This window comes from Puma concolor, chromosome C2 (assembly GCF_028749965.1).
Source record: "Puma concolor isolate L17-30 chromosome C2, mPumCon1.1.hap2, whole genome shotgun sequence".
Taxonomy (NCBI): Eukaryota; Metazoa; Chordata; class Mammalia; order Carnivora; family Felidae; genus Puma; species Puma concolor.
The window spans coordinates 154,949,414-154,961,655 of record NC_141675.1 but is presented as its reverse complement, the minus strand read 5'-3'; the positions used below and the strand labels follow the sequence as shown (position 1 = coordinate 154,961,655).

Below are 12,242 nucleotides of genomic sequence, written 5' to 3'. Positions count from 1 at the left end.
CCTTATCTATAATGGAGATAATTGTGTACACTGCCTAGAGCTGTGGGCATTAACTGATAGAATATTCTGGCAGTAGAGTGTCTACAAAAGTGTGAGATAGCCTCTTAATTAGTGCAAGCTGTTCAGTTTATAGCCTACATGCTCATGGATACATGGAACTTTTAAGGCCCACACCCACATTGTGTGGTTAAATAATCGAATCTTTGTAATATGATAAAGGTATGATGGCATAAGTGTGGCCTCTCTCTGACCCCTCCACTTCCAGCCCTTCCCTCCACAGTTACTTGGAATTATCTTTGTTCTGCTCTCGTGTTTATCCTTCCAAATAAACTTTGGTCTCTTCCAGAAGCAATTATTGGGGTTGGGTGGAGATTAAACTTTAATTTATAGAACAGATTGGGGTGGAGAACCCACAACTCTACAGTATGGAGTCCTCACAAGAAGAAACATGACACTTCCTTCCAGGCTCTGCAGTTAGTTGTAAGCCTCTCACTAGAGATGCACATTTTTTTCCCACTTGAGACGCAGACGTATTTCATTGTTTTTTCCCACAGAAATCTGAAGTCCATATGCTATTTTAAATACATATTTTGCCTTCCCCTTTTATTTTTACAAAGCCCACATTCCTAATAATTTTGTATTATTATGGGACTCCATGTGTGAATGTTTCTGCAACATTAACAGTTTCAGGGTGAGACGGTGAGTGCATGTAGATCAGTTTTGACAGCCGTTGCTTAGGTCTTTCATTAATTTAACAACCATTTGCTGAGTTGCGTGCCAGGGTGTCAGGGTGTCAGGCAAGCATCTGAGCTGGATTCCCACACTTCTGCACTCCCGCCTCCTTTCTGCCAATGCCCTTCAGCCGGAGCCTACCAGCCACACTGGTAGTGTAACGTGTTGGGTTTATGGTTGACTCGAGGGAGAATGGACACCACGGGGTGCTGGTGGGAGACTGTCTCCATAAGAAGGTGTCGGAAAGGATGTATTATATACTTGGGCCTGTGTGAGGTGATTTGGGCAAAGGGTCAAGGACGCAATGTTTGGCTCTAGATTGGATACTATTGGGAGTGGGGGCAATTCTATGATCCGGTGTCTTAATGAATCCTAAGGGAGGAAGGACAGAGCCAGGCCAACGCTTAGTAAACGTGTGGCAGCCACTCATTAGTCAAGATGGTGGATATTTAGCCATGTAGTGGTTTATTTGGACAACAGTCATGCTGTTGTCTGTGTTCAGACATGATGGAGAGGGCTTGTTTTGTCTCGATCCATCTCAGCCAGAGTGGTCTGGTCCGATGTCGGTGTTTTGTGAAACTGTCAAGGGGAGAATACCAAGGCCCACCTGGGAGTTCCCAGCCAGCTCCTGGACATCAGGGGCTACTTTCCTCTTCCTCCTTTCTCTTAATCACTGCTGTCACCTCATTGGTTTGTTTTTTTTTTTTTAATTTTTTTTTTTAACGTTTATTTATTTTTGAGACAGAGAGAGACAGAGCATGAACGGGGGAGGGTCAGAGAGAGATGGAGACACAGAATCTGAAACAGGCTCCAGGCTCTGAGCTGTCAGCACAGAGCCCGACGCGGGGCTCGAACTCACAGACTGTGAGATCGTGACCTGAGCCGAAGTCGGCTGCTCAACCGACTGAGCCACCCAGGCGCCCCACCTCATTGGTTTTAATGTAATTCATCTTGAAAAGGATGCAGAAGACAATGGACAGTTTTGTTTAGGCACGACTAAAGAAAAGCAGCTACAGATAAATGTCCTCAAGGGCCACAGACCAGTTTCTTTTTTGCAAGCTCAGCTGTACAAGCTCACGAGTCATCCAGTCTTCCATGGGCCTCTTGAACAGGTGCGTGGAAATAAGCTTACAGAAAGGTGAGGCTTGGAGATTCCCCTCTGATAATTTATTGTATGTAGAGGATGCTCCCTTTTCTCTTGGGGACACCAGGTTGGACCCTCTGCAGGGACAATCTGAACTGCTCATGTTAGGGTACATCCAAAGACAACATCCCCAGAGAGGAGTTGCTGATGAACGTTGGTAATGCAATGGTAGGTCATGGCAGGATGCCCATGGCCACCAGGGCAGTGACTAGCATCTGCTTTCTGCAGTTCCAGCTGTGGCTGCAGCAGAAACAGAAACGAGTTGACAGTGGGCCTTTGAATATACTGTTTCCCCACCTATGCATTTAAATCCCCATGCCCTCAGCCAGTTGATTCTAGCACCTCAAGCTAGGTATCCACATGTGTGCATTTAGCCGCTGACTTTAAGGCCCATCGTGGAGGAGTACAGCCCACATACACATAGGCTGAAAAGAACCTCTTCATTGGAAGAGGTCACTTGAGTTTTAGCACATTCTGGGCCCCGGAGTGTGACTGTAATGGTCAGTGGTTTATATTATACATCAAAGGACTGTACATGATTTTATAAGCATGGGAGAAGCATTGGTGGAGAATGGCTGTCTCAATACTCTTGTTCTCTGTAAAGAGAACTTTAAGATGAATGGTATTCATCTGATTCTGATTTTAGTCTTCTCTCTAAGGAAATGGGGAGAACCCATAACTTGGGGCCCAGAGGCACCACTTCCTGCTGATGTGACCGGTTTCTCAATGCTGGGAGGTCCTGTGGGATCTGGTCCATACTCAGTACTCATCTTGTACCCTGCCTCATTACTTAGCTTCTGTATTTGCTCAGAGCGGAGTCTTAACTGAGTAGGGAAGAAGTTGTGTGAGTTCCAGGAAGAAGGCACAGCCAGTGCAAATGCCCTGAGGCAGGAGACAACTTGATGTGTCCCCTCAGTGGTGCTGCTGGTAGAAATAACAGAATTCAGGGCACCTATGTGGCTCAGTGGGTTAAGCATCTGACTCTTGATTTCAGAGCAGGTCATGATCTCACAGTTCACAAGTTTGAGCCCGTATCCAGCTCTGCACTGACAGCACAGAGCCTGTTGAGGATTCTCTCTCCCTGTCTCTCTGCCCCTCCCCTGCTCATGTTCTCCTTCTGTCTCTCTCTGGGAAAATGAATAATAAAATAAATAAACATTTCTTAAAAAAGGATAATTTAAAAAAAAAAAGAAAGAAAGAACAGAGTTCAAGAAGAGGGGACAAAGTCTTTACGGGGCAGCAGGGAGATGGTGTTGCAGTCTGGGTGAGCAGCACAACCTCTTTTGTTTCTTCTCCTAGTGGGTACATCTGTATGTGTCACCTTGTCCTTTAAAAAAATGAAAGCATGGGGGTGCCTGGGTGGTTCAGTCCATTAAGCGTCTGACTCTTGATCTCAGCTCAGGTCATTATCTTACAGTTCTTGAGATTGAGCCCCGCGTTGGGTTCTGCACTGACAGCATGGAGTCTGCTTGGGATTCTCTCTCTCCCTCTTTCCCTCCCTTCCCCATGTGCATGCATGTGCATGCACTTTCCCTCTCTTTCTCTTGAAATAAATAAACGCCCTTAGGAAAAATGAAAGCACACAATGTTTGTTGGTTTGATTTGCCTTTTTCAGTTAATAGAATAGCCTAGTTGTCTCTCTGGATAAATACACATACCTTCTGCTCATTCCTTTCTTTTTTTAAAATATAATTTATTGTCAAACTGGTTTCCATACAACACCAAGTGCTCATCCCAACAAGTGCCCTCCTCCATGCCCATCACCCACTTTCCCCTCTGCCCCACCCCCCATCAACCCTCAGTTTGTTCTCAGTCCTTAAGAGCCTCCTTCCAATGGCAACTCATGGGGCACCAGGTGCCTTCGCATCACTTTGGAACCCATTTCTTACTGGACATATAGCATGGAAACAACTTCATGGGTTATTTCCTTTGAGAATAACCTACTCTGAGCCTTAAGTCGTAGATTCTCACCCTTACTTGCAGCAGGAAGTGTGCAGGATGGAAGGAGGAGGAGAGCTGAGGCCAGATCGTAAAAGACCCTGAGGAGGGAGTTTCAGACTGTATATTTTTGGGTTTTCATTCCTTCTGTACATTTTGTATACTGTTGAGTACTACTACTAAAGAATGGTATCTTTCCCCAGAGATGCAACACAAATGCCCCACCTTCTGTGGCTCGTTTATAGATTTGATACAAAATGGGCCCTTACTGGCAAGTGGAAACAGAGTCGAGGCAGGAAGTGCCTCACAATTCTGAGTCCACAGCCATTCGTCCTGGATGGGAGAGAGGAGAGAAAAGCAGTTTTACGTAAAGCCTTCAATAGGCACCAAGGGGAGGGCACATCCCTCTGTGAAGAGAATGAGGAGAAAGGGGCCTCCTCTGACCTTAAGTTGCATTAGTAAGGACAAAATACCCTGCTTGTTGTCACTGTTATCACACACCGCACTGCCAGCTCTGTCACCTTGGCTGTGTGCTGAAGGCAGGAGAAGGGCATGGGAATGTGCGTGACCATTAAGACAATTGTTGTTTCCTGTGTGGTCTCCAGGATGAGTTGCTGACACTTCCTGTGAACGTCACTTTGTCATGTGCCGCTGGGAAGTCATTTCTGCAGCTGTAAAAAGTGGGAGCAAAATAATTACCCCACAGGTTGTGTTACCGTGTTGGTATTATCTAAGTGAGCCCCTTCTGTTCATGCAGTTCTGTCCCCTCAGGACAGGCAGGGGCCAGGCACTGAATTTGGCATTTGTGTGTGTTTGTGTGTGTGTGTGCATATAACATATATATATACACACATACATATATATGTACGTGTGTGTGTGTGTGTGTATGACATATATATGGGGGGAGAAATACACACATACAACAATTATCTTTGTTTTCTTCTCTCTCTTATGCCTTTATCATAGGACATAAGAGGTATTCAGTTTATATCATAGTATTTCATTTACAGGACAGCAAAGAGAAGAATGAACATCCTCCAGGGACTTTGCATCCTCTTTTCAGGGAGGGATTAGTGTTTTTGGTCTTCCACAGGATAGTTGCATCATGTTAGGTGGAAATATGACCTTACTATCACTTTTATTCAGAGGTGAAGTGTGGTTTAAGGAAATATGGGTGGCTGCCATTGACAAGCAGTGGACTTTGAAGATTAATGTTACATGTCAACTTGGCTGGGCCATGGTGCCCCAATGTGTGGTCAAATGCCAGTCTAGATGTGGCTGTGAAGGTATTTTGTAGACATGACTGACACTTGAATCAGTGGTCTTTGAGTAGAGCAGATTCCCCTCCATAATGTGGGTGGGCCTTACCCAATCAGTTGAAAACCTTTAGAGGAAAAGACGGAGTTCCCTGTAGGAAGAAGGGATTCTGCCTCCAGTCTGCCTTCAGACTTGAGCTACAACATCAACTGTCCTCTGGGCCTCCAGCCTGCCCTGCAAATTCTGGACTGTTGTGTGAGCCTGCTCCTAACATCATCTGTCTATCCATGTATCCGTCCCATCGGTTGTTTCTCTGCAGGACCCTGACTGATACAGACCTGGGAGCAGGAGGGTTGGCTGCTCAGGAAGGATGGCATTTCCACACACGTGGCTTGCCGTGCTCACAACATAAACATCTCCTCCACAGAACCATATGCTTTAACGTGCCATGGGGATTCCACCTTGTTTACTAAGAGTTGGAACTGAGAATGTTCTCTCTATAAATACTCAGGGTCTGCCGCTGCCTTTTAATTTGGGAATACCCAGTTTTAAAAACTCAAGTCGGAAATATCCAGTGGATACCTACTGTCTTTGTTCTCTCTCGCTGCCATGACAAATTGCCAAAAACTTAGCAACTTAAAAAAAAAATACCCATTTATTCTCTCAGGGTTTGCAGGTTTAGAAACCTGGTGGGCTTGGCTGGCTTCTCTGCTTTGTCTCTCGCACAGCCAGAGTCAAGGTGTGGAGGCTGCATTGCTTTCTGGAGGCTCTAAGGCAGAAACTGCCTCCCCACTCATTCGGGGTCTTGGCAGACTTCCCCTCCAAGTGGCTGTAGACCAGGGGGTCCTTGTTTCTGTGCTGGCTGTTGCTTGGGGTCAACCTTAGCCCCTAGAAGCCTCTTTTTGTTCCCTACATATAACCACTTGATCTCAAAACCGGCAAGTACAGGTTGAGTGCTTTTATACTTCAAAACTCTCTGACTCTCCTTCTGCCCCATTGCTCCTGCCTCTTCTACAGCTGAATCTAATTAACTGATGCTTATCCTTTCCTCTTCCACTTTTTCTTAATGTTTATTTATTTTGGGGAGAGAGAGGGAGAGAGGGAGCACACACGAGCGGGAAAGGGGCAGAGAGAGAGGGGGACAGAGGATCCAAAGGGACCTTTGCACAGACAGCAGAGAGCCCGATGTGGGGCTTGCACTCAAGAACCGTGAGATCATGACCTGAGCCGAAGTCAGACACTCAACCAGTTAAGCCACCCGGGTGCCCATCCTCTTCCACTTTTAAGGGCCAGGGCCTATGTGACTATGCTGGGACCACCCACATAATTCAGAATTCTTCCTATTTTAAGATCATCTGATTAGCAATCTTAATTACACCTGCAAAGTCACTTTTTCCCTGAAAGGTAACATATTCATGCCCCAGAGACTAGGGTATGCACCTTTCTGGGGCACTATTATTCTGCCTATTGTACCTGCTGTGAATTAGGGCAATGAATGTCCCTGCCCTCACAGCCCTGACCAGCGCATTGGAGAAAAGAGCCATATGCTAATGACAGATCTGTCCTCACACCACACTAGACCAAAATGGTGAGGCTCAGAGTAGAACCTAAATCGCACAGCAGTAATGGAGCAAAGCGGTCTGAGTTCACTGCTACCTGACCCATAAACCCAGCACACTGCAACACATGACAGCAGGTGCTCAGTGGTTGAATGAATGGAGGCATAGAAGGGAATATGGACCCAGAAAGCTAAATCTATTGGAATTATCTCTTCAATGTGATTTAACATCTTTTATTGACGTGTCCATTCCTTAATTCTATGTTGAAAATGCACTCCATGCTGCATTCTGTGCAGGGCCCTACAGGTATGATGGTGAATAAACCAGATGAACACGTGTGTAGTTAACCACGAGGCTAGTGGCGTGAGAGAAATGCACTAAACGCTGTGGCATCACTTAGCAAATGTCACACGCGAGATACGCGAGGAGACTCCGAGGAAGCTGGATTTTAAATGGAAAGCCAAAAACCAGAGACAGTGTGTCCTAGGCTGCCTTCCAGAGGAGACAGACTCCAAGGTGGGGGTTTGGGGGCAGGAAGCCGGTTGGGGACTGCTTGGGATCGGCACCTATTAGCACCCACGTAGGAGAGAGTCCAGGAGGTAGCAGGGGCAGAGGGAGATACTGGGGTGTGGGTGCAAGCAGGGCGTCGGCTGGTGCTACAGAGGGCTCGGAAGCTGAGCTGGTCCTCCAGAGTTGTCTAGAGCTGGGGCTGGAGGCCTGGGTTTCATGCCAGTTACCTTAATCCTTGTGTTAATTTGCAGTGTGCCTCAGATTCCTTGGGGGTAGATATGATATATGCCCTCAGTGATTAGAAAAGCTCACAATTGCAATAATCAAATGCAATTAATACTGCCAGCTGTACATATTATAATCACGAGCATGCTGGAAAGTCTGGTCTTGATGGGGGGATGTAGAGGTATAATGAGTCAGTGTTCATTTTCTCCCATCATGATGGTCTTCAACTGGGTTCTGTTGAAGCTACTGTAACAACTTCTTGGACACGTCTCAGAGCTTTCTACTTACTCCTTCGTGTAGTAGGAGTCAGACTTAAGCTGTGACATTCCACACTCCCCCTGGCTAGAGGTTCTGGTGTTTTATTCTGGGGGTTATAGGAGGAGATAGTGAGAGTCAAAGGAGCCCTTATTATCTTAGCTATGGATATTTCTCTAATACTTGATGACTGTCAAAGCCTGTAGCCTACATTGTAACGCCATTCTCTGACACCCAACGGGGTGTCCTACGATTCAATTCAATTCTGTCGCTAACTACCTACAGTTAGTGTCTGATCCCAGAAATGAAAGGACTCAGTACCTCAGAACTGTTCTAACTTCTGACATTAAGTGGAGTCTCCAGGCCACCTACTTCTGTATGGCCAGCTACAAATTAGGGGTTTCCCAAGACCCTATCAGTTTAAGAGTTCTCTGGAATGACTCAAAGAACTCATGAAAGCACTATGCCTAAAAATTGTTGTTTTATTGAAAAGGATATGAACGAACAGCCAGGTGAATGGGTACATAGGCGAGATCTGGAGTCATCCTGGGTGCAGGAGTGTCTGTCTCTGTAAGAGTTGAAGCAGGTTGCCGTCCCAGTACATTGATGTGTTCAAAACCAGCAAGTTCTCCAGGTCTTAGTATTCAGAGTTTTTATAAAAGTTTCACTGCTGAGGTATGATTGATTACATCATGATGGGACTCAATTTCTAGCTCCCTACCTTCCACCAAGGTCAGGGGTGAGACTATGATTTCCAACCTTTAATCACATGCTTTGGCCTTCTGGCATGGCCAGCCCCTACTTCACGCTACCTGAGAGCCCACCATGGATCACCTCATTAGCATAAACTCAGGTATGGCAGAAAGGGGTAGAAAGTAGTAATTGGGGAGTCTGAATTTCATTCTCCCACTGTTTTGGCGCTCCCAACATCTATGGGTTCCTCTTATAGCCTCCTTCGCTTGGATTTGGGTGGGGGGGGCAAGTGATTCAAGCCATAGCACTCTCTCATGTCTCGGTACAATTGCCTCTTCCATCTCTGTGCCCCCCAATTTTGTTTTCTGCACTAGGAAAGAATGGGTACTGGATTAATGGTTGTAAGTAGCAAGGCTTAGTAAGTCCTAAGTGGAAATCTGGTCCTGGTATTCTTTAGGAAATTTAAGGACAGGGCACTTTGATTCTTAACCTTGAGTCATAGAAACCAAATCTGAGGCCATAGCAACATGCCTTCTTAGCACCCACTTATATCTTCTAGCTGGTCCCTTTAAGTAAAATACTTTCTTTTTTTCTGATTGTAATAAGTACACTTGTTCCCAGATCTTTTAAAAATGGAATAATAAGTAAAAAGGTAGAAAAATCTTCCCTGATCTCAACATTCACATGGGGTGTTTTAAAGGAGACCTCATAGAAGTATTTTTCTTTTTCCTGCCCAAGAAAAGTATATCTGAAAAGTATGAAAGAGGCAAAAGAGTCAAACAATAGCATCTCATTTGTTGATGACAAAACAGATATGGGTTTTGCTCATATCTCTGGGCAAAGAACTTCCTAACTTGAGCCGAGAATTCAACAGACTTACCCAGGCAATCCTGTGCATCACTGGGCTCCTGACAGCTTTTGTGCCTTACCAAGGCATGGACCTATCATGCATGCCTCACTGCCCGAAGGTGGACATTCGTTTCTGTCGCTTTGCAACCAATTATCCCAGACTTAGTGTCTTGGAACAGCACACATCTATCATCTCCCAATGTCCATGGGTCAGGAGGCCAGGCATCACTTACCTAAGCCTTCTTCAGTGTCTCTGAAGGCTGCAATCAAGGCGTGAGCTGAGGTCTCATCTGAAGGCTCATCTAGGGAAGGCCTTGCTTCCAAGTTCATGTAGTTGGTGTCAGGATTCATTCCTCCAAAGCTGTTGGACTGAAGACCTTACCTCCTTTGTGGCTATTGGTCAGAGGCTGCCCTACATTCTTTTCAATGGGGATATCTCCACCATGGTTGATTGCTTTACCAAAACACGCAAGGTGAGGAGGCAATAGACAGTCACAAGATGGAAGTTAGAATTTCATGGGGCCTGTGCACAGGAGCAACGTCCCATGAAATTTGCCACGTCTGTTGGTTACACTCACAGGTACTGCCCACACTCAAGATGGAGGGCTTCCATGGGGGCATGAGTACCAGGGCCAGAATCATCGGGGGCCATCACAGAATCTTCCCACCACGGGTGCATGTTTCTTAGGGCTGCCAGCTCCCAAGAAAAGGCAGAGGAGAGGACAACTTACTTTTTAAACAATTTTTTTCATGTTTATTTATTTATTTTGAGAGAAAGGGAAAGAAAAAACACACATGCGTGTGCACAAGCTGGGGAAGAGCAGAGAGAGAGGGACAGAGAGAATCCCAAGCAGGCTTTGCCCTGTCAGTACAGAGCCTGACGCAGAGCATGGTCTTGTGAACCGTGAGATCATGACCTGAGCCGAGATCAAGAGTTGGACACTTAACCAACTGAGCCACCCAGACACCTCAGAACAACTTACTCTTTTTTTTTAATGTTTTATTATTTATTTTTGAGAGAGAGACAGAGACAGAGTGCAAGCAGGGGAGGGGCAGAGAGAGAGGGAGAGAGAATCCAAAGCAGGCTCCAGGCTCCGGGGCTCTAACCCATGAACCACAAGATCATGACCTGAGCCGAAGTTGGCCGCTTTACCGACTGAGCCACCCAGGCACCCCTGGGACAGCTTACTCTTGGAACACCTGCCCAGTTCTACCTACATCCTGTCAATATTTTTCTGCCATTCAGTATTCTTCTACTATGTGCTTTGTAGTGGCCTTCACTCTCCATCACATGCTAGTCCTGTGTCTGTTCAGACCTGTCTTTGGCAGCCAGTTATGCCTTATCATTTCCAAGCTGCATCAACAAAATGGCATCCTGAATATACTGCACTGATTAACAAAGAGAATATAGGCACCGTGTTCCAGAACCAGGATGCGGGAGCCCAGAAATATGCCGCAAAGCCTGCACTGTTTTTCAGGGTGTGGCAAGACAGATCGAGCTGGATCTTGGTGGCCTCCACAGCCCCTGAACTGGTGTGATGAACAGGGCAGGGCTGGGAAGGAGGAGGTCTTGGGGACACTGGGCCAGGTAACACACGCTCACAGCCCCTCCCTCACTCGTTGGCCATTCAAGTCTTGGATGTGCCAACGTAGCCCTCCACTGAAGCTATGCTTAATTACTTCCGGCAGCCTCCGTGGACACGACATGTCAGTAATCTTTCAAATGTTCTCATTAGCGGTGAGGCTGGGAATGGCAGCCGCACGCAGTGCCACACAGCAGCCGTCGCCAAGCCGGCACTGGCACTTTGGCGGAGTCTTAATGTGAGTTCTGCCCTTTTACTGATTAGCAGCGGAGATAAAAGGAGGCCACGGCGAGGCTGTCTGGGGATTCAGAAATTCTGGGTTGATCCTTCTGGAGGAATTGTAAAATGCCTTCATTCTGCACTGCATTAGCAGGCCATCCATCACGTATGTCCACTGTGGACATGGGATTTTAAAACAAACTATAGACGATGCATCAGGCTAACCTAAGATTTCCATTCCCAGCTCACCATGTGGCACCAAATCTCTACTCTCGTTCCGTCTTGCCTGTCCCTCCCCTTTGATAGCCTTTGATGCAATTCCCCACACTCCTGATCCATGCCTCTGACCTTTTCCTTAAAACGCCAGACTCCTTGCCCTTGTAGGAATATTCCATAGATCTTACAAGATACTGCATCTGTATGGATTGAGCTTGTTACACAGTCGGTGAATCCCCAAGCTTCTATAGGGTGTTCTGCCTTTCCCAACCCTGGAATTGCAGGACCCAGCCAAGTACAGGAGCGCTCTTGGATTGAAATTCAAAGGTTATGAAGTTAAGGTCATTGTGAGCAGGACCTCTTCAAAAACAGCACAAGGTGCCTGTGTGCTGAGGCTTGAAGTCAACAAGGAGGCCAGAGCATTGATTCAAAACCGTTCCACCCAGGCCTGCGACCCGGGTCAGCACAGGAGCCTCTCGCCCAAGTGGCCTGGCCCAGCGTGGCCCATCTGCCAGAGGACAGTCCCCTGATGCAGCCTCCAGAGGGGCTGGAAGCCCCCACTCAGCAGCCAGAGCCATCTCTGGGCTCACGCACCACAGCAGACAATACGCCTCAAGGCTCCTTCCTCTCCTGGAGTTCCATGACTTCCCCCTCCACCATGCAGCATGGTGGCTTACTGGCTTCCTTCTTACTTACTGGCTGCTGTCACAGAACCACTGTGTTTCCCTACAAGGTCATGACCACCTCAAGTCTGGGCTCCCCAAACTTAAATCTCAGTATCCAGGCTGCAAAGAGAGTTCCCATTTCACCCCTGTGCCTGGAAATTCGACTCATCCCACATGTCCATGCAACAGCTGCCTTCATGGACAACCTCCTTGAACCTTTTGGAATGTTCATGTATATGTCCTCAGTCACAGCACTGCAGCCTGGAAGTCCTAGGCTCTCCAGTGGGAGGGGACGTCACCCGGTCCCCTGGTCCTGCATGAGGCTTGAGCTCCCTTCATCAACCCAGGAATGTCTTTACGAGTGATAAATCGGAGAATTAAACCCATGTGTCAGAGG

At 46.9% G+C, this 12,242-nt stretch overlaps 1 protein-coding gene across 1 annotated transcript in view; it reads left to right on the top strand.

Annotated features, from left to right (window-relative positions):
- The window catches only part of DSCAM (DS cell adhesion molecule), a 759,677-nt gene that overhangs the window by 543,300 nt on the left and 204,135 nt on the right, over positions 1-12,242 (top strand). The gene's annotated exons all lie outside the window — the stretch shown is intronic.